The 23,097-nt window shown below is 45.4% G+C and overlaps 1 protein-coding gene across 5 annotated transcripts in view; it reads left to right on the plus strand.

Annotated features, from left to right (window-relative positions):
* The window catches only part of DGKD (diacylglycerol kinase delta), a 104,287-nt gene that overhangs the window by 36,390 nt on the left and 44,800 nt on the right, over window positions 1–23,097 (plus strand). Inside the window, exons 1-2 of one of the 5 annotated variants that reach the window (XM_053655198.1) lie at window positions 19,261–19,277; window positions 19,907–19,960. The exons of 2 other annotated variants lie outside the window; for them this stretch is intronic. The gene's annotated coding sequence lies outside the window, so the exon portion shown is untranslated. Of the gene's footprint in view, window positions 1–11,675; window positions 11,696–19,256; window positions 19,278–19,906; window positions 19,961–23,097 lie in introns of those variants that run through there. 2 more of the 5 variants (XM_053655201.1, XM_053655200.1) reach the window with 2 other exon arrangements.

Genomic DNA, 23,097 nt, shown 5'->3' on the forward strand with positions numbered 1-23,097 from the left:
CTTTTTGAAGGGTATTTTTGCATGTACAATTCTACCTTGGCAATTATTGTCTTTTAGCTGTTTAACACTGTCACTCCGTGGCATCCCTTATTTCTTTTCTTTTTTTATTTTATTTTTTTAAGATTTTATTTATTTATCTTCAGAGGGGAAGGGAAGGAGAGAGGGAGAGAAACATCAATATATGGTTGCCTTTATTCATCTCCTGCTGGGAACTGGCCTACAGGAAACAGGTCTGCAACCCAGGCATGTGCCCTGACTGGGAATCGAACCGTGATTGTGTGGTTCGCAGGCATGCGCTCAATCCACTGAGCTACACCAGCCAGGGCTCCCTTATTCCTATTAAAGGTAATTTGTCATTCTTATTGTTGTTCTTTGGATGGTAATCCCTCAGACTACACTTAAGATTTCTTTTTGTTGTTTTTCTTTAGCATTGAGCTGTTTTACTCTAATTTTTCCAGGCCTGGTTCTCTGTGTTTATCTTGCTTAGTGTCCTAGCACTTCTTAAATCTGTGCATTTGTACATCTCTTCTGTTGTTGGTTTTGGAAGGTCTTGGTCATTATTTGGTCAAGTATTGCTTCTACCCCTTAATTTTTTTCCCCTCCTATTCTGGGACTTGTATGTTAGATCTTGTCACTGTCTTCCATATGTTTCCTGTACTCTCTAAAGAGTATTTTCTCTTCTCTTTACTCAGGATATTTTATTACTACCATCTTTATTTGGATGTTCTTCAGGTCTTTCTTATCTGTGGTTAAGTCCATCTGCTGTGTTTTATGGGTCCATTATTTTATCTTTCAGCTCTACAGTTTTTATTTGAGTTTTATAAAAAGGTTTCTAGTTTCCTGCTAAAGTTCTCATATTAAGCACATTTATTTTATAGTCTATGTCTGAAAACTCAAATATTTGGTTCTTCTGTGGGTCTTTTTCTATTGTCTGGTTTTCCTTTTGGTTCTTGTTACTTTAGTCTTTTCCTTCGGACATGCCTGTTAATTCTGGTTGGCAGACATCGTCAGAAACGTTGTCAGGATCATTTTAAGCTCAGGATGATGATGCCTTTCCTCAGAAAGGATTTGCTTTTGCCTCTGGCTGGTAGGCAAGGTAGCAGCAGATCTTGTTAAATCCAGTCTGTGATAGAGCTGATGTGAATGTAGGTTTATTTTTTTCTGATTGGCTGGCCTATTTTCACTTCCTCTTCTTCCACTGGGAGGGGTGGCGGGGGGAGGAAGGGGGGTTACTGCTCAGGACTTTTAGCTGTATGTTTCTTGGGCTCTGAAATCCAGTGGTTACCCCCACCCCCACTAGTCCTGTAGTGTTCTCAAAAGCTCTGTTGAGACTCTTTGGCTTCCACTTACGAGTCAGCAGTTGTCACCTGTTTAATTTTTCTAAAATTTTGTCACTCTATAATATTTATAAGTATCTGACATTGAGATCACCCATATGTAATGTAGGATATGTTAGCTACCATTTACTTGAAAGATAGTATGTTTACCATAGGGAATAAAGTTTGGTCTTCATCACAGTTTACAAAATTTGTTGCTCAGGTTTTTTTCTTTTCTTTTTTAACTTTATATATTTATTTTTTAGAGAGAGGAGAAAGGAGGGAGAAATAGACGGAAACATCAGTGTGTGGTTGTCTCTCGTGTGCCGCTACTGGGGACCTGGCCTGCAACCTAGGCATGTGCCCTGACTGGAATTGAACTGGTGACCCTTTGGTTCACAGGTCGACACTCAATTCACTGAGCCACACCAGCCAGAGTTCAGGATTTTCTTACGGTCTTATTTTTTATGTACTTGATCTTCCACAGACTGATAATGAGAAGTTAATCTCTTTTAGAATAGTTATATTTGTTATTTTATTCTTGTATTTCTAACAGTTTTTACCTTCCTCATTTTTGAAGCTTTTAAAGCACATAAATGTTAATACCCTGATTATCCAGTAATTATTTATTAATTACATTGAATTTTTTGCCACTAACTGTACTCTGTCTGATATTACTGGTAATATCGCCATACTTTCCTTCCTCGGTTCAGAATTTAATTGATATTTGTACTTCCCTCTTCCACCCTCATTTTTATCTGTAGTTTTTCCTCGTTATTTCAGATTTCATCCTTCTAAGCAGTGTATTAGTAGAATTTGTTTTACTTCAGTCTGGAACACTTTGCTTGTAATAGTGAATCTCAGACACTTTCTGCTACTCGGGGTTTTTGCACCCCCGACTCCTGTGTTTCATGGTGGGCTGTATTGTTCTTTCTTTATTTTATGCTGCCTTGGTGCCTGTCTTCTGTCTTGCATTTCTGTGAGCGGTATCTGCACTGTTTACATGTGTATTTGTTAATGATTTGAATGGAAATTTTCCTTTTTTACAGTTACAGTTTTACTATCCATTTACAGTTCACAACTCTTTTTATACTGTATCTCTTACAGCTGGCCCAAACACGATGTCTCGTTTCTGGGCAGGCTTTGCAGCAGACAGACTGTTTAGTTGTTCATGTCAAACTAATGAAAATGGGAAAAAACTGATGAACAAGGAAGATAAATCATGTAAAATGTTCTGCTTTCCACAAAGGGATAGAAATGTGGTATTTTCCCTCAGATAGCTCCAACTACATCCTGCTTTTTTCCACATTGCTGTTGCAGGGGAGGCATCTGAAGCCAGCCTTAATGTTGTTAACGTTTCTGAGGAAACCTGCACCTTTCCGCTTGAAACCTTGTAGGCTTCTCTTTTTCTCAGGTCCAATACTGGTTTCTGCTTACTGGTTTGTCTGGTACATTGTGAACCTGTTGTCTCCCGGCGCTGGTTTTGGTTTTCCAAATTTGAAAGAGGTGTTTTTTCTTCCCTTCTCTCTGTAATTCCGATTCGAGTGCTTTGTCTTGTTCTTTGGGAACTTTACTTGTTCATTCACTCATTGATTCGGCATGCACCTATTGTGGGCCTACCTGGGGCCAAGCGCATGCTCATTGCTGAAGTTTCAGTGGAGGGAGGTTGTTGTTCTCTGAGCTTGGACACTAGTGGGGGCTCAATAAAGCACACAGAGAAGATGTATAATTACAGGCTGAGATAGGCAACAGGGAAGGAAGGCTGCAGGGGCCATATAATAAGGAGGACCTGCTCCTCCTTACCACTACTGGTCTTGGGGAGGGGTAGAGAGAGTGTCCCAGAGGAAGTGGTGTTTTAACAGAGACGTGTGGAGGGGTTAGTGGTAAGTCCGCTCAAGGACATGTGTGTAAGCATACTTCTGTGTGTGTGTCTGTGTCCATAGGCACTTTTGAATGGGGCAGGTGTAGGGCCCGGCATGTACAAAGGCCTTGTGATGGGGGACCTTGAGAAGAAGTGAAACAACGGCCATGTGGCTGGCTGAGGCCAGAGGGAGAGGAAGACCACAGGAGGCCATGAAGGGGCCTTAGGACTTAGCCCTTCGACCTGGAATGCCACGGATTAGTTCCATTTGGTGAGAGTCCCAGACTTGCAGTGGTGGCGCGTTTTACTCTGGCTGCAGCGTGGAGGGTGCACTGGCGGAGGACGGGCAGGGTGTGCAGGATGTGGTAGGAGAGGGTGGCTTCTGGCTCTAGGCGAGGTGTGGCGGAGGCTGGGCAGGGACCGGTGGTGGCATCAACTCGGCCCGGGGTGAGGCGGGTGAAGATGCCAAGACTTCTGCCTTAGAGCAGCTGGCTGGTTAAGGGAGTTACAGAGGGTGCTAGGGACCAGGGGCTGTGGGGTCATGGGTGTAGGGTTTTGTCATGTTCTCCTGTGCTATTTTCATTTGTTGGTTTTCTCTAATTCTATTTGCTAAAATGTTAATTTTGTTTTTTATTGCATTGACTTGCAATTTTTTTACTCCCTATTTCAGCATAGTTTTCATGTTCTTTTTATTTTGTTTTTATCCTGGCTTATTCTCATTTGATGGAGAAATTATTTTTTAAATGTTTTTTGTTTAATGTAGTCATTTTCTTGCCTCAGAGAAAAATTTTCCTTTGAGCACCTTTATTTTCTTTTGGGTTTCTGAATGTTTTCATGGACTTTGGATATCCCCCCTCCCCTGTCTGTTCATCTTTGAGCTTTCTTAGTGGTTTGATTTGTTGTCTTCAAGTCCTGCCCTGGCTTCTTTTGTAATATTCCCATAGCAGCCTAGAGCTGTGGAGTGTCAGGAATGGTAGGGCCATTAGAGTTCAGCGCTTTTATTTACTTATTTCTCCAAGTCAGTGTTTTCATCATTTTTAACTTACGTCCTATTTTAATAAAGACTTGATGAAATGTCATCACCTCCTTTAATGTTATTTAAAGTTTCAAAATGCAGCAAAAATAAAAGCAGTGACGCACAGCATAGCTCTGTTCTCACACTGCCCCCCTCCTCTCCCCGCCGCCGTCCCTCCCTGAGAGTCACTCTGAGTCCACTTGGCTTTGTTTATTTTGTTATGATGCTGTAATAAATGTGTGCTGCATGAGAGCAAGGAGTTTTGTTTTGTTCACTGCCTTCCCCAAGTGCCGGCACAGAGTAGGTGCTCATGACTACTTGTTGAAGAGTGACGTGGTCACCAACCACTGTTCCGGGATGATTTGGACCTTGTTCCTGTCACTGATGGCAGCCAGCGGAACTCGTTCAGTGGACTGGACCTTCTTTGATGCAGCATCCAGTGGCATGGGGTGTCAGGTGGCGCAGACACAGGGACAGCAGGCCCTGAAGGGGGCAGCTCTGGTGAAGTGTTGGAGGGGATCAGTGAAGGCCTTCCCGGGGCCAAGAAGGATCGGGGCCAGCGATGACAAGTGTCCAGGTGCAGGTGGTTCCTGCCAGGGGGAGCAGGTGTGAGGGTGATGAGACAGGCAGAAGTCAGGATGAAGTGCTTTCCAGGCTCTGGGGGTTAAGACTTTTTTTTGCCAAATGTACTGGGAAGCCATTAAGATTTTTAAAGCTAGGTGTGATATCAGTGTTTTTTTGTTCTGAGTCTGGAGACTAGTTCTGCAGGGAACAGGTGGCTAGAATACATGTGAGGGGGTCAGATGGGCCCTTTGCTGTGGCTAGGCGAGGGGTTTGAAAGCCCTCGGTGGGGACAGCAAGGGCTGGGCACACAGAGGGGTGCTGCAGGCAGTTAGTTAAACTGTTCTAGTTACCGCTGCCGTTTGTTTTAAATGACTTGGGAATCCAGTAACAGTACTGAAGAACCCTGGGGACTTGAGCCGTCCATGGTAGATGTTTCTTGGAGAGCAGCCCACAGGGTGACCTGGTCACAGTGCACAGGTCGAGATCAAATGGCTCCGCATTTCCCCTTTCCCAGGACCCTGTTGCTGGCCCCTTTCAGTTTTAGAAACTGCACCTCTTTGCCTCGGAGACTCACCTTGTGGCAGGTGTCTGGGGCTCTGTCCCTTTGGAGGAGGCAGAATCAATGGAATTCAAGTTAGTGAAGATTTTCTAACCCTAGGAGGACAAGGAGCTTGTCACCTGAGGTGGGCACAGGCGCTCCTGATGGATGGTGGGAAGCAGATCAGGGGCTGAGGGTGGACAGTTGTGTCTTGTGCCCTGGCCTGTGTGCCTTGAAGGCAAGGAGCCTGGAGCACTCAGAGATTGGGAGACATCCACACCCACATTTCCTGGCAGAGGATGGTGGCTCTTGGAAGTTTCACTCCCTGGACCCCTTCACTGCAGTCAGGGTGCCCCTGGCCACCTGCCGTCCCACGACCTCCCACTCGTTGCTCTGTGTCCTTGGTCCCTTGCCTGAGCCTTCCGCCTTGGATCCCTCAGGTGGTGGTGCTGGTATTGGGCGGCACGTTGGCACTGGGACAAGCAGTGGCTGTGGTTTGGCAGAGACGTGTGTTCCTCAGGGACTGGACACCCTCCCTCAGGGGGACTCTGGGCCCCTACACAGTCAGGGCTGGCTGAGCAGCCAGAGGGCAGGGAGTCAGAAAGCCAGCACTGCTGTGAAAGGCGCCTGAGGAAAGGTGGTGTGTTTTTGACTCCTGCTGTGACATGTTCAATTACCTTTTATTTCATTTATGGGGAAAATTGGGTGCTATGTGGTATTTCCAAATTTTGGGTTTCCCAGAGGAGTAAGGGACTCCCTACCTTTGAATGTTCAGGATCCGGATGTCCTGTCACATGTCAGAGCCTAGACAGCTGGGCCAGGTCATAGTCCTTTGTCTCTGAAAGGACCCACACAGGGCCTTGCACAGCCCTGGTGCTCAGAGGCCAGGCCTCTCACTAGCCAAGTGACCTTGGACAGACACTTAATGAGCCTGAGCCTCAGTTTCCTCACCTGAGAAATGGTGATAATAATTTAAGTACCCATTTGGGGGGGGGTTCATGAAGATTTAAATGAGCTAATACAACACAGGCATGATGTGTTTGCTGTTAACATGATTGTAGGCACTCTGTTTATCTTTTCAGTGAGTCAGTTGAAAGCAGTGAAACACATTTATTTATTATGTCATTTGCTACTTAATTAGAACTTTTTTTTAGTTTGGTTTACTTGTATTACTTAAATGAAATGTTGCATACTTTTTCTCTTTGTTGAGTAGTAACTTCTAATTAAACAAATCACCATGGACTATCTCAGGTTTCACGGGCCACATGCGGTCTGACCGCTTCACTCTTCCTCTGGGTCATAGCGGCAACCGCAATTGAGTTGGACCTTGAAGAGGAAAGACAAGTTTTACTGGTATATTCCCGAAATAGAAAACCATTAAAAAGATTCATTCCGCCCATTTTTAGAAGCACTGTAAATCACTGGATAGCTCCTCATTTTGTACCTAATACTGTCCAGGGAATCTGCCCAGCTAGGCCCTCCCAGTGTTCACCCAGCACGACCTACACCAGCCAAGCCTGCTCTTTGTAGGGAATGGGAGCCCTGTGTACAGGTCGCCCCTCAATCTGGAGCCCTCTCGCCAGTTCTCTCCATAAACCTGTTTATTCTTCAAAGGTAGGGTAAAATGCGCTTCTGTAAGGTCTTCCTGTTCATGCCGTGGCCTTCTGCTCCTTTGGGATGGTGGCTTCCCCACTTGGCTGTGTCCAAGCACCATCCATCCCAGAGATTCTGGTGCTGTTTTACTAATGGATGATTTTTTTAAGTTTTCTGTGATTTTGAGGTGCAGCTGCATTTGGGAAACTGATGTGACAGTAAATGAGCACAGGCTCCTAAGTAATTTGTGCACTTGGTCACACACACCTCCTTGCATCTCGCCTTTCATACTTGTCTGCACTGTAAGATACACCAGGCTGCAAGAGTCAGGGGGAGTTTGGAAGTTGGATCCTTGCTCCTTTCTACTCAGAGAGGATGTTGAACCATTTCTTTCTTGCAGAGCCCTGCAGGACAGACGTTCATCACTGTGGCAGTCCTGTCTGTGGGTCCACCGGTAGGTTAGCCTTGCCCACTTCCTGGGGCCTTGCATGCTGCTGTGAGCAGAACTGAGGAGCAACTGTGGGAGGGGCTGGCTCCGTTCCTCTGTGAGTGAGCACCCGTGTGTTTCCAGCAAGTTTGACAGCCTGAAAACTTCTTCACCCCTGGGGAATATAGGAATAACATGATAACAAGTACGGCTTTGCTTTACGGCTTTACCTCAGCACCCTACTCATTGAAATCAAACAGAAACCAATTGGAAACAATTTGTGGTGTAGAAAGACTTGTTTTTCCTTCTTTCAGCAATCCTGTGTTGCAGCAAACCCTCTAGCCGGTGCCCGAGGGCGAGGGCGGACAGAGGTGACTTCCCACAGCCCGTTGGACATGAAAAGAAATAATTATAGTCCCTGTGCCAAGTATAATAGAAGGTGCAGCATGCTGTGAGAGTGGGGAGAAAGGGCCTGGGGAGTGGAATCTTCTGAGAAGGGAGTGTGCGAGCTGGACCAGGGGGAGAGAACAGCGTGGGAAGAGCCAGCAGGAGCATTGCGTTCAGGGACAGGACAGAGCAGCAGTGCGTCCCAGGTACCAGCGCTAGCTGGGGGCTGTGTATTTATTTCCTGAAGTGTTTAAATTGCAATCATGATTTTAGAGGAGATTTGAAATAGGAAAAAAAAGATCCCACAGTAGCTCAGCAGCTGTTTCCTTTTTTCAGGTCCCCTTAAGACTCTTTTTTTGTAGGCCAACATTAAATGTTATGTGTATAACACACACATCACTGCGTGTGTACTTTATATTTTGGCTTTATTATTTCATCATGAATGTTCTGCATCATGAGTCTGTACTGATCAGACTCATGGTCATCACAGCCGCAGATAGTTCATTGTGTAGGTAGATGTGCCATACATAATCAGTTAAACTTGACTCCTCTCATACTTAGGGACTTAGGATGGTTTTCGTGTTTCCTGTTGGAACTATTGCTAGAACAAGCACTTGAGCTTGCAGGAGGGACATGTGGGAAGAGGCATGTGGTCTGCCTGCAGAGCTGCTCCGGTGCTGCGCCCCCGTGCCCAGGAGAGGGCGGCGTCTCTTGCATCCCTTTTCACCTGTTGCCTGCCCTTGAGGTTGAGAAGATGAAACTTCCTTCTGCTCTATTTGATTTGGGTTTAGTTGTGGTTTACAGCTTCATTTTTGAGCATGAGTACTTCTGTATTCCTGCCTCTGCTTACATTCTTTTAGATGATTCATGATTGGATCTTCACTGTATCCTGAATCCCCAGAATCTCTGGTGAGCATGTCACCTGTAATAAAGGAATGAAGGAAACTGGGCTGGGTTTGATGATGAGGAAGGGGACAGACAAATCAAGGGGGCCTGGAATAAGTGACTAAGCTGGTGGAGGAAGAAACATGAGCAGAAAGCTTGGCAGAACGTCTGCTTATCTGAATGGCCTGACCTGGAAAAGGGCAGTGGAGGCAGCAGAATGCCCTGGGGTGAGGGGCGAGGGCCTGGTTGGGGGAACAGAAGGAGCCTGGGCAGAGGGCAGAAAGCAAGGACTGAATACTTGTTTGGTGTCACAGAAGAACAAAATAGATGGAAGGATGGGCCCTGGCTTTATTTATGAACTTCAGGAAAATGGATTGGCTACCTAATGGGGGTATTGAAAATAAGAGGGTTTTCTGTATAAACCGAATGAGAATTAAGTTTAAGATATACATGTAGATGGTTGCTTCTACATAATCCCATATTCAACACTGCATACACAGAAGGGGGGTTTATATTTAATTCTTTGTAGTTAATGTTTAGAAAATCATGAAGATGTATCTATTAGAAATAGGTTCTGCTGCCCTTTTAATTCCCTGGGGCTGCCACGACAAATTACCCTGTGGCTCATGTGACAGAAATGTGTTCTCTTGTACCGCTGGCTGCTCGAAGTCTGAAAGCCAGGTGTTGCGCCCCCTCCCAAGGTCCTAGGGGAGGTCCTGCCCCTCGTCTCCTCCAGCAGCTGCCGGCTCCAAGTGTTCCTGCGGCTGCATCACTGCCGTCTGTCTTCCGTCTTCACGTAGCTGTCTCCTCTTCCCCACCCCGTGTCTTCTCTTATCACTGACACTTGTCATTGACTTATGGCCCACTCAGATAATCCAGGATGATTTCATCTCAAGATCCTTAATTAAATGCGCTCCTGGGCACAGGTTCTGGAAATTGAAACACAAGCATATCTTTTGGGAACCTGCCATTCAACCCTGTCAGAGTGACCCTCAGATCCTCTTTTGGGGGATGGGGGACGAGGAAGAGAGAAGACAGTGTGTTGCCTGGCAGGGGGGGTTTAGCTTAGGCTCGTGGATTCCTCTACTTTCTAATAAGTCTGTGGATGTGATTGTATTTTATTAAAGTTTGTTTCCATTGCAATTCTAAATATTTCATTTTCTACATTTAGAGACATTCTGAGATGGAGTGTATAGGCTTTACCAGACTGCCAAAAAGGGTCCGAGGCAAAAAAAAACACAAAAGATGTTTTTTGTGTGTGTGTGTGTACATATATACACGTATATAAATTTCAGTGCAAATTGAATTAGAGTTATACTCTCATGTAAGATATGTGTGTATAGAGAGCTGCTTTTGCAAAGCACCTGAAATCTTATGTGACTTAGTCCTATGGCTGTGGGGACAGAACTCAAGGAGGCTTCACTCCTGGCATCATCCCAATGACAGCCCTAAAATGACCAGGTCAGAGGAGCCGTGCCCTGCAAGGAGTGGAGTGCTTTTTAATGCCTGTATTAGAATTTCCTTTTCCCCAAGTGATGTTGAAATACTTTATGGTACCCAGAAGTCCCATGAGGTGTATAAAGGTGGTCTTTGTTTGCTATATGATTTAGGGCAAGATGCTTTATCTTTCCAAGACTTGGTTTTCTTACCTGTGAACTGGGGATAATACCGATCCATCTTACTGATCATTTCCCCGGGTTTGCAGAGAGTGCCCTCTAAATGCTTCTGGGTTTTTGCCTCTGCTGCCACTCATCACTGCAGTGGGATGGTACTGGGGTTCACCTTGCTAACACTCAGCAGTCCTTCTGTTTATGGGGATTCCAATGGGTTTCAGATGAGCTCAGTTTTATAGACATTGCTCAGAAAACAGCATCTGTAGCTGCAGAGTAGATATCTGGAATGAGCTGTTACCCTTACAAGTTCTTGGGCTATGTTACTAGAAATAGGAAGAATAAAATGTAAAGAAAACCAAGTGTGATTAAAAAATATCAGATGCCTTTGTTTAATTATCTTATGTTTTATTTACATTTGGTTTTCCTTTTCATATATTTTTTGTTTTTATTTCTCTAAATAAAAAGGAAGCTATGTAATGGTTTAAGTAATATATCTAGTTGTTTTAAGTTTTAACTACTTACTTAGCCCTAGTGTTTGTTGAATGAATGAAATTTCCTTAGCAGACCAGCACAGGGTGAAACCGTGGGCCTGAGTTTCACCCTATCTCAGCTGTTTCTTCCGGCTGACCTCAGCCTATGGGGTGCTCAGGGCTGCTCCTTCTGTGGGGAGCCATGACCTTTATCCAGACTTCAACATCAGTTTTCCCTCTCAGCTTCTTTGCAGCTCAGACACTTCCTGGGCAAAACCTTCTTCATGCTTGTCACTTTGGCTCGGAGAGAGGAAAAGCTATATATATAATTGGCAAATTTACTTGTGTGGAAAAACTTCCTAGTTTTTGTGACTGCCGGCCTGGATCTGGAACGGGGAGAGAGTCAGACTCATGGGTTGGGCTGTCCTGTAACTCCTCGGAGGCCAGACGCCCTGCCAGATGGGAAGCCTCATGTGAGGAGAGCAGCACCTGCTGCCTGGGCACCCTGCCATGAGTGAGCCCACCCGGTTCCAGGTCATGCGCGGGGCTCCGGGAGCACCTGATCCCACATCCTGGCTCTGCCAGCTGTCCACTGTGGGATCTCAGGCCTTAACACCTGGGGCTTCTTTCTTCCATTGGCACAGTGCGGGCAGTATTACCCCTTACATGGTAGTGAGGCAAGCACCTGACACATAGTAGGTGTTCAGTGAATTAAATGCAGTGATTGTCAGTGGACAGTGGAGTGGGACTAGAAGGGCAACTGCAGAAGGAAGTTGATTCAGTGAATTCCATGCTTTCTAATCCACTTTGTTCTCAATTTCAAGAAGCAGGAGGAAGTGGGCATTGAGCCCAGTCGTTGGCTGTGTGTTTGCTAAGTGTGGGGTTTTGCTGAAGGCAGCACCTGCTTCTGTGGCACAGATGGTCCAAAGAGCCAGCAGCTCCACGTGAGTGCTTGGGGTTTGGTTCTTACAGTTGTTCTGAGCAGGCCAAGAGAGAAGATGCTGTCTTCTGCTGACAGCCTGGCTGGTGAGCAGTGGAACCAAACGTGGTGTCTGTTTGGTGGCTTTAAGAGTTAGGATGGGAGAAGTCGCTGTTACTTGTCTGGGCTGTGTGTTCTTAGCGAGTAGGGAAATCTGTGAAATCAGATTTGTGAAAATAGTGCTTATTTTCACAGCACTGTTGGGGTGTGTGTGTGTTACATGTTTGCGTATATGTGTGTGTATTGACTGTCAATACTTCTACTTATTTGTATTTACAACGGAGAGAAAACAGACCCTCAGCAATGGAAAGTTGAAAGATTATAGTTTCATTATAGTGCTTATGCAGAGCAGTGAGTCTCTGAGGAAAGAAACAGTGGTGAAAGCACATGGATTAGGTTGAATTTTTTTTTCTTTGGGTGTCTACAAAATGAATAATTTTAGTCATTCTTTACTCAGTGTTCTTTGACACATGCTCCAGGGATATGATTGAGCCAAGTTCTGTTTGTCTTTTTTTTTCCTTGAAAGTTGTGAGGATGGTATTCTGTCCCAGAATTGGCTGGTATTTCAAGAGTATGTAGAGTGATGGGATCTTTTTGATTTCTTGCAACAATTTATCAAATTTAAATAATTCTCTGCTCCATGGTGGGGAGGCTGTACTATTATTTATTGACTCAGTAATCCCTCCCTGTCATAATTTGAGTACCTAGTTCGAAATGTAAATTTAAAAATGAAACATGTGTGCCTCCCCCCCCCCCCCCCCCCGACTTTTTCTCCAGACGGGGCAGGACTGCAGGAGCTGCTGTGCAAGGTCTGCACAGGATGTTTAGCTGAAACCTCAAGACCTCAGCCCAGTGTGGAGGCGCTCACATAAGGCCAGAGTGCCCTGCTGGGAGCGACTGTGGCTGCTCCCAGGTCCCCTCCATCCCTGCTGAACATGTGTTAAGGAGCCTGTAGGTGTCAGGGTGCCACTTTCTCTGCAGACTGCTCTGGCCGCAGGGGTCTGAAGACAGCCGATCCCAGTAATTAGGCATTTGGGAGTGGGGGTGGGGACCATCTGTGGAAAGGCTGAAGGGTCACGGACCTTGGGGCAGGAGCTCTGGCCTCTGTCCTGCCCCTGACACCAAAAACTAAGACCACTTCCTTGACTGGGGCCCAGGGGCCCAGGCACAGCTGATCAAGGAGGCTGCTTCCTGCTCTATTGCAGCTCTGGCTGTCCTCTGAGGAATGAACTTTGTGGTTCGCTTTATCAAGAAGTATCTAATCACACCGAGGAACAGGTTGGGTGTTTGTTGTTCCCAGGTCCATAGGTGGTTTGTTCAGGGCACTGCGAGTGCACAGGCCCTGTTGTAGAGCAGTTAACACCCGTTAGTGATTCTTAGCACCCACTGTGACCTGCAGAGGTGTCCCGGCTTGGGTGATAAATTACTCAGTCCCTTTAGTCATTCAGAAAGGTTCATTCTGTCTTTTAAGGAATATTCCAGTGCACTAAGTTATAAATATTTTTATAACTTAGTTGAGGCACTGTTGCTGTCCAGTGAGCTGCCCTATTTAAAGCAGACAGCTTGATGAATTTACAGCCCCTGCCCCCTCCCCAACCTGTGGAAACTGTCACTGCAGTTCAATCCCCTGGAAGTCTCCTTGTGGTCAGTCTCTATCTACATGACTGTCCCTGCACACATTTCTTTTCTTTTTTTTTTTTTTTTTAATTTTTATTTATCTTTACAGGGGAAGGGAAGGAGAGAGGGAGGGAAATACCAATGTATGGTTGCCTCTTGTGCGTCCCCTGCCAGGAACTGGCCTGCAACCCAGGCATGTGCCCTGACTGGGAATCGAACCTCGATCCTCTGGTTCGCAGGCCCATGCTACATTTCTATTTTTTGTAGATAGTTTGCATTCTTAAGAATTCTGTGTAAATTGAATGATGATAGTATATCCTTTTTTTCTTTTTTTAAAAATAAATGTCTGGCTGCTTTGGCTCAGCATAATGATGTTGAAATTTTCCAGGTTGGCGATATCAATAATATGTTCCTCCTCCACGATTAGTTGATCCGTGTACTGGTTGGTGGGCATTTGAGCTGTTCCTAGTTTGGACTCTTGCAGACAGAACTGCCATGAGCATTCGTACTCGAGTCTGTGTGTGGACATATGTTTTCATTTCCCTTGGGAAAATATTGGGTTGTCCAAAAAGTCTGTTTAGTTTTTTTCTGTAAAATAAAAGTCATGTTTTTCATTTTCACCAATAACTTGACTGATTTGGATATTTTGAGTATGTTGGCTTCTTTGATGTGTTACAGCATTGATCGTTCTCACTTAATGTCTTGATTTGATCGTTACCAACTTCAACTAGTTTACTGACCTTGGAGAATCGTCCATCAAGGGATCTCCAGCACGAAACTCACAAACCACTTCTGACACGTTCTGTCAGTCACAGCACCTTCTTCACACATTGCACAAATCTTTTTTTGCATTTCACTTGTGTTTTTACTTGGTTGAAATAATAAAGCATGCTGAAAATGTTGTGTATTTTCTTCTATCTTTAGTATTAAAATGGCTACACAGAAATTCACCAATTTTGATTTTTTAAAAAAATGCACACTGATATGACAGCTGCCACAATACAATCTAACGAAATTGTTTCAAATGAAGTTAAAGACGACTAAGCTCTACTAGGAACCATCACATGGAAAAAAACCGGTGAACTTTTTGGCCAGCTCACTACCTAACAGCAGAATTGCTGGGTCATATAGTAGGTATATGTTGAACTTTTTAAGGAACTGCTCAACTGTTTTCCAAAGTGCTCGGAACTTAACATTCCCACCAGCAATGCATAAGAGTTCCATTTGCTCCATCTCCTCACCAGCACTTGGTGTGGTCAGTCTTTTTATTTTACATGACCTAATAGACATGTTAGTGCTATTTCATTGAGGTTTCACTTTCTTGATTATTCTAAGTAACCTTATAGTCAGTGTTGAAATCACATAGGGCAAGTCTGCTAACTCTGTTTTCCTCCCTCCCTCGCTCCCTGCCTTCTTTCCTTTCTTCCTTTCTATTAGCTCTCTCCCTTTTTAAATTTTGTTCTTTCTTAAGCTTGCTTTGGTTATTCTAAGTCCTTTGCATTTTCGTATGACTTAAAATTAACTTTTTGGTTTGTACAAGAAAGGCTTCCTGGAATCTTGATTGAGATTGCATTGAATCTATAAATCAGTTTGTGGAGAATTGATGTATTTTTTTATTTTTTAAGATTTTATTTACTTTTAGAGAGGGGAGGGGAGGGAGATAGGGAGAGAAACATCATTGTGTGGTTGTCTCTCGAGTGCCCCCTAATGGAGAACCTGGCCCACAACCCAGGCATGTGCCCCAGGTTGGAATTGAACCAGCAATCCTTTGGTTCAAAGGCCGGTTGGTACTCAGTCTACTGAGCCACACCAGCCAGGACGAGAATTGATATCTTAATAAAATTGAGTTTTCCCATGAACATAATATGTGATATAGCTCTTTTAAAATTTCAGCAAAGTTTTGTAATTTTCAGTGCAGACATCTTTAATGTCTTTTGTTAGATTCGTTCCTGCATTTGTTTTTTGTGTCTAGTAAATGAAATTTTAAAAATTATTTTCCATGTATTTCCTGCAAACATATAAGAATATAATGGATTTTGTGACCTTGGGAAAAAACTTATTAGTTCTAGTAGTTGTTTTGTAGATTCCTCAGAAATTTCTACATGACAGTCATAAATCACCTTTACCTGGATGCCTTCTCTGTGACCCAGATGCCTTTTATTTCTTTTTCTTGCCTTATTGCTAGGACTGCCAGTACAAGGTTGAATGGAAGTAGTGAAAGCAGTAATGTTTTCCTTTCCTCCATCTTAACGGGACCGTTCAGCTTCTCAGTGTTAGGTGTCATGTTAGTCGAAGGCTCTTTATAGGTACCGTTTATCAATTTGGGCATTTTCTTATTTGCTGAGAATTTTTATTGTGAATATATGTTGAATTTTGTCAAGTACTTTATTGCATGTTTTGAAGTGATCATGTTTTTTTTCTCCTATATTTTTTTAAAAGAGCAAATTTAGTTGGTTGATTTTCAAATGTTAAGCCAAACCATATTTTCTCATAATGCATATTCCTTGCCTTTGTCTGGTTTTGGTACATAGGTTAAGCTGATGTTATAAAACATATAAACTAGCATCAGAAAATGAGGGACATTGTTCTGATAAAGTTGGGCGTTATTTCCTTGTCAAAGTTTTGCTAGAATTTGCCAGTGGAACTGAATGTGGAGTTTTTTGTGGGGTAGGGGGAAGGTTTTTGACAGTACCTTTGAAATTTTGTGATAATGCATTAAAATTTGTAATGGATATAGCTTCTTCCAGTTCTTTGTTCCTATTGTCTATATAGACATCTTACACACTGATGTCTGTTTGTTGAAGGAAGAGATATAAACTTCATGAGAGAAGGGATGTCCTGGGACTTCTTAACTCTTCTCTAGTGCCCCAGAGCCATGTCTGGCACAGAGTAGGCATTCTGTAAATATTTGTTGAGGTAATTGGCTTGTTGTTGCTGTGTCTCTATCCCTTGGCATCTCTGGGAAGCTTTTCTGTCTCCTCCATCCACATGGGGCTGTCACAGCCGTGCCATGACAAAGACAGGTGACTCCTAAGTCAGGCCAGCTGGCCCCAGCTGACTGCATGCCATGGCTTCCCTTTGTGGATGTTCAGATATCTGGTGATTTGTCCAAAGCCCTGGGAGACAGACCCTCTGGGTCAGGGCTTACCAAGAAAAAAATAAATTATAACCTTTTTTTCTGTTTTAGTTTTTTAAAAGGTCAAATCCTGTGGTTGGAATGACTTCTTTTCATTTTTGAAATATACTTGACATACCAGGGGAATATAGAAAGCTTGGTCAAAGGAAAGGGGTAAACTGAAGCTTGGAAGGGGGCTTATAGATGAGAAGGGTTATCCTTCCTGAAAGGCAGTGACCTTGAGTGTGACCTACCTACCTGACTGGGAATGTACCCTGAGATCCCCTTTCCTGGATCACGTACAAATGGCAGCCCCCAACTGAGGACATCAGTCTTTTGGGCAGTTAGAAGACAGGCTGATGACTGCAGATCATTTAGAAAATAACAGAAAACCAGAAGCAAAGGGAAAAAATTCTCCAATTCCACCACGTGAAAGACCAGCTTCCAGTTTTCCAGGCCACGTGTCCAACCCTTTAAATCAGCCTCCCTCCCTCCGTCTGTCCCTCTGTCCTTTGTTACGCAGTACTGCAATATAAACAGGCCCTTTCGTAAATTGTTTGTAAACCTTGTTTTCCCCTTAGTTGGTTTGTCTGTTTTCTGGCTGTATAGCATGCTACTTGGTAGCTTGTCAGTGGGTTGCTTAGCTCATCAGTAAAGGCACACACCAGACTTTGTCTCAAGGTGTCAGCCACCTGGCGAGTCAGCAGATGTTGGTGTTCTTACCTTGGACCACTTTGTTCTGGGATATCTTAGTGCCTAATCAGCCTGACCTTCAGTGGTCAGTAAAGTGCTTGGCCGACCTTGGGCTGCAGAGGTTGCTTATAAACCCTTCCCCTGACCCCCGCCCCTTGGTACTTGTTACTGTAACGTTACTATAGATGCTCTTGGGTATAAGATGATTTAACATCAAGCCATCCCAGAGGAAAATGGATACATTATGATAGCGTGATGGCAGCCAGATTTAAGACTGCCAAAGCATTTCTAACCCTCCTCCCTCCATCTCCACAATCCACTGCCAGGGTACTTTGAATTAGATTTCGTGATCACTGGGATAATATTAGTGTGAGCTAATGACTTGAAGTTTATTGTTTCTTCCCTCTGTGCAGTAGCCAAGAAAGATGCAATTAGTCCTTTTTGCTGTGGTGTGTTTCTCTAACAAAAAGTGTGCTGGTCCAGCCAAGATCACTAGCAGGGGCAGGAGGAGGCCAGCGGAGGGGGAGCACAGCCCTGGGCTGGAGCCTGCAGGCTCTGCCTTGGAATTGCTTATTGTGTCTCAGATCTCTGTGCATTTTGCGTAAAACTTGCAACTCAGTTGCAGCAACTCTCACCCTTCATGCTCCTTAACTTGACTTTTTAGACAGTCAAGTCCTATATTTACTGTAGCATTTCCTTATATACTATGTTTTTATTAGGATTGCTGGTTTTTTTTTTTTAAAGATTTTATGTATTTATTTTTAGAGAGGGGAAGGGAGGGAGAGAAACATCTGTTGCCTCTTGTGCCTCCCCTGCTGGGGACCTGGCCTGCGCCTGCAACCCAGGCAAGTCCCCTGACTGGGAGTTGAACCGGCGACCCTTTGGCTCACAGGCCTATACTCAATCCACAGAGCCACACCAGCCAGGGCAGATTGCTGTTGTTTCTTAATGCTTGGTTACAAACTTGCATAGGTTTTGAGTGGTCTGGCCCAGCTCATCCTTTCCCATGAGACTTATTATTTTTATTGTGTCCTTTTATAGAATGTGAAGGTTTGCTGCATTTCCTTATAGCAAAAACACTTGTAATGTTTTACCCAAGCTAAGATCGTTTTTTGTTCACTTTTAAGACAAATAACATGTTCGGTTGAATAAGCACCATAACCCAAACAAACAAAAAATACTCAAAAGTCTGAGATCCTACATATACGCACTATTACAGAGACCTGTAATAGTGGTTCTCAAACAGTGGTGGGGTGTGGGGGTGGGGAGGTGAGATTGGCCCACCGAGGACTTTGGCAGTGGAGACATTTGGGGTTGTGACAGCGGAGGTCAGGGACCGGGAGGTGGGGAACATGTGCTACCGCTGTGGCCAGGGTTGCTGCTCAGCATCCCTCAATGTTGTGGGGGACCGCAAATAATTATTTTGCCCCAGATGTCAATAGTGCCAAGGTTAAAAAACTCTGCTATAGACAAATAGTTTTTTTAGGTGTTTCCTATGAATATCAGTACATATACTTAAGTTTTACAAAGAGTGGGGTCAGTGTTACACATCCTAATTTGTAATCTGCTTTTTAAATTTACCACATTATGAACATCTGTGACCATAATGGGCAGTCTTATCATCCTTTTCAAAGTCAGCTATAAGGTATATTGTTATATGATCAAGTCATCATTTATTTCACCACTCCCCAGTTTTTGGAGATTTAGGTTATTTCTAGTGTTCTGTTGGCAACACCATAGGTTTTGTTTGTTTGTTTTTATTTTGCCTTCTTTGGGCCCGGTTCCTATTTTTCACCTGCTGTTGCAGAAATCCCTTCTGGGACACCATCTCCACACCTGGTGCCCTCCCTGGCGGTGGCACCCCTCTGCCTCCCAAACCCTGCTCAGGGTGGGTGCTGATCTGTCAGAAGGTTTCCCACCCGTTGAAGGAAGCTCTGCTGAAATGTGAAATAGACAAGTAACCTCAAGTGTGGTTTTCATGATTCAGTTTTTGCTACTACTTTTGGCTTCATCTTACTTTTTGTTCCCTTTTAAAAATCTGTTGTCTGATAGATTACATGTGATTTTAACCTCTGACCCAGTTGGCTTTGCTCCCTGCCTGGGCGTCCTGTGTTCCTGGTGGCTGGTGTCCTCAGGAGGACTGGGAGGTGGAGCAGAGCCCGGTGGAGGCTGCTTGGCTTTGACTGTCTGCTGTGTGCCCCTGAGTAAGTCAGTAGCTATAATGGTGACCCCCTGTCCCCTTTGGCCCCAAAGCTGCCCGGAGAGGAGGAGAGGTGTGGATTCCGGGAGGAGAGAATCCCATCAGCAGCTCACGCCTGGCCCTCTTCAGGGGTGGGGCAGCAGGCAGGGCTGAATGCCTGGAGGTCTGACCTGCATCCTGGGGCTGCTTTTGCACAGGGACCTCCAGAGGCTTGTTTGTGTGTGTCTGTTTTTGTGTTTTGTATAGCTCTCTGTGAGGAAGTGTGTTGTGTACGCACATCCAGCTGTTTTGAATAGCCTGGGTCTCAGGGGGCTTCAAGGTAGGGATTCATCCAGCATTTTGGGCAGCATCTGAACAGCAGGATGTGAGTAACAGGAAGTGACAGAAATTACTGAGCTTGCCAGATGCTTATTCTCAGCCACCTTTCCAGGCCCTGGGGGCCAAGGAGCTATGTTTGGGAGAATATTTCCAGGTTCCCGATCCTGTCCCAGTACTATCCCTGTCTACTCGTGGTCAGTGGCTGACCTGTGAGGGGCTCATTTGTCACTCTGGCTTCTCTGGTGTGCTTTGGTGGCCCACAGATTCTTGTCTATCGATTTTAAAACTCAGTTTTCATTTTTGCTGGGTCCCCAGTTCTGGTCCATTTTGAGCAGTTGGACAATGTCCTGAAAGAGAGAAGAACAGCAGGTAAGAGCTCCAGGTGATGGTAGGTGACATGGGAAGTACGCGGGAAAGAAGTTAAACTGTAGGGATTTTAAAATGAAGGGAGTGGAAAGAATGGTAGATTATCGGGTGCGCCTCCAGAGGGTTGGCTTTTGTATTTCTTACAAGGGGAAGGCTGGGGTTTTTTAAGCTATTTGCTTGGTATATGACTTCACCCACATGCAAGAAACATGCTTTAGTCTCTGCCTGGCCTGACAGAAAGCCCACAGGCCAGGTAAGCTTCTCTGATGAATTTCTGTTGTCTGAGCTTTGTCACAGGACAAATTTCACACTAGATCCCCAAAACAAGCACTGTGGAGTCTGGAAGTCAGCTGCCCAGGTAGAGCACTTGCTCCTTGTTCTTACTGCTGTAGATAGAGGTGATCTGCATCCTTAGTGTTGGGGCAGTGCCTTAGGCAGGTGCTGACCAGATGCTCACATGGGCTGCTCAGTGTCCCCCAAGTCCGGGTGTCTGCGCTGGCCCTGTCATCCCACTGCAGGAACAGTTGGGGAGCCATCCGTTTGCTCTCATGTGTCGTCTCATGTGCCCTGACCTGTGCTGGGCCTGGGGACAGCGGGTTACAGCTCCTGTTGCTAGCAGCAAGAACAGCCTGTCTCCTTCACCCTCTGAGTGACCCAAGGGGCAGGCGCTGTCAATTAGCTGAGGCCTAGAGAGACTAGTCATTTGCACCAGCGGCTCAGTCTGTTCTAATCGTTGTGCAGTACTGCCCCCTGTGCCACACAAGTACAGCCAAGCTTGTCCTTTGGGCTGTACGACATGCATCACTGTGTGCTTTGAGGGTCCTCAAAAGCTTTCAGAGTTTCAGATGTCAGCTTCCAGTGGCCGCCACCTCAATGATTCATGGGAGAGGGGTTGTGTTCGGAGAGGGTTTTTGTTGGTCTCTGAAGCTTCCCTGTGAGCAGTCCCGTCAGTACCTCCCTCCTCTTCTTCTCAAAAGGCAGCCCCCTTAGTTTCACACCCTCAGCCAGCTCTCCAGGGTGAAGGACTCTACTCCAGGGTGACATTTTAGAGGCAGATTAGGCACAGTTGTGTCTGCCTGAACCACGGGCCCCGAAGGGCGGCCCGTGGAGCCTCCGGGTGTTTAGTGGTCACGGGAGTGCCTGGAGGGGGTGCGTGTGCAGGCGCAAGACCCAGCTGTGCCCTGAGATGTCCCCTGCCAGCAGCCTCTGTCTGCAGGCATGGCCTCGGGCTGGCCCTTTCCCTTTCGGAAGGCTGGACTCTAAAGGCAAGGCGAGCTATAAATTTGTACGGCACAGTAAACTATCTGTACTCCTTGTGTGTATACATAAATACAATAAACTATAAATACAAGACATGCTGTGTGTGTCTCCAGCTCCGTCTCCAGCTCTGGCTTCGGTATTTTAGCATATATTTATGCCAAGACACTTACAGTTTTATTTATTTATTATCCTCTCCTGAGGACATTTTTCTTTTCATTGCTTTCAGAGGGAGAGGAAGGGGGAGGTAGGGAGCTAGGTTGGGGGTGGGGGGAAAGAGAAAAATGAATCCTTAGTGTGAGAGAGAAACATCAGTTGCCCTAACGGGGGAGGGGGATCTCACCTGTGATCTGGGGTCCTGCCTCAACTGGGAATTGAACCGTGACCCTTCAGACTACAGGATGATGCTCCAGCTAATTGAACTACACTGGCCAGGGCTAAAACATTAAAACATTTAGAAACCATTAACTATTTCAGGCATTCAAAAAGTAACATAACAAACAACTATGCACACTTCCCAGCGAGAAGGAAACATTCTGGATGTGCTTGGAGTCCTTCGTCTTCCCTTTCCTGCCTCGGCGCCCGCCCTCCCTGCCCAGTGGCCATCCCTGTGCTGAATTGTCTTTTATTTCACTGCATGTTTTTAGTACTTTTTTTACTCACATGTAGGTAGAAACAATGTGTAGTATTATTTAGCCAGTTTTAAATTTTTGAATAAATGGTGCAACTTCCTCTTTTTATCCAGCATTGTGTTTCTGAGACTTAGCCATTTGGCTATATCTACCTTTAGTTAAGTGTTCAAGGTTTAAAACAACTGATTCCTGATTCCTAGATGAAATCAGAGTTTCTGGGGAGTGGGATGTAAACCTCAGGACCCTGTAAGTGCAGCCCAAGTTGAGAACCACAGCACTCAACAGTTAGTGTTTGTGGCGTATGTGTAAAGGGTGCCACTGTCAATGTATGTTTCCCAGGTTCCGCCCCCACAAACACGTAGGGACATGGGCACTAGAGTGTCTTTCTGAGGGCGCACCTGCCAGGTGTGCACATCCTTAGCTTCACGAGAGAGCCAGACTGCTCTTCAGAGCCTGACTTTAGAAACCATTTGTAGCAGTGGGAACTTGGCTGTGACCTCGTTTCTTGTTTGAGTGCAGCCAAGCTGGATGGCAAGGTGAGGCCCTCATGGGTGAGATAAGGCATGTGGTCATGAGGCCCTGGATGGCGTGGCTCAGTTGGTCGGAGCATTGCCTCTACACTGAAAGGTTGCCTGTTCGATTCCTAGTCAGGGCACATACATGAATTGCAGTTTCGATTCCCAGATGGGTGGCAGCTGATCAGTGTTTCTTGCACATTGATGTTTCTTTCTCTCCCTCCCTCCCTCCCTCTCTCCCTCCCTCCCTCCCTCCCTCCCTCCCTCCCTCCCTCCCTCCCTCCCTCCCTCTCTCCCCTTTCTGCTCTGTAAAAACAAAAGTCAATGAACATATCCTTGAATGAAAATTTTAAAAAAAGACGTTGGACATGGGCATGATTCAGACAGACACCTCAGACTCAACATGTCCAAAGTTGAACCACCGATCCCCACTCACCACTGCTGAGCCTGTTCCCAGCCTGCCTGTCTCAGGTCCCAGGTCCCAGGTCCCAGGTCCCAGGTCCCAGGAAGGCAGCCTCTTCTCCAGCTGTTCAGGGAGGGTCAGTCTGTCAGGAGACCCTGCTGCTCTTGGGATATTTTAGAGTACACCCCCCTTTCATCTCTGGATAGGATCCCGGAGCTCCTTCCTTAAGGGTTTCCTGACTTCCATCCTGGCCCCTATACTGTTTTCAAGAAAGCGCCCAACGTGGATGTTTGTAAACGTAAGTCAGACAGCAGCCATGTGCTCTCGAGCTCC

The sequence above is a fragment of the Artibeus jamaicensis genome, unplaced genomic scaffold (assembly GCF_021234435.1).
Source record: "Artibeus jamaicensis isolate MK-2021 breed Jamaican fruit bat unplaced genomic scaffold, CSHL_Jam_final contig_944, whole genome shotgun sequence".
NCBI lineage: Eukaryota > Metazoa > Chordata > Mammalia > Chiroptera > Phyllostomidae > Artibeus > Artibeus jamaicensis.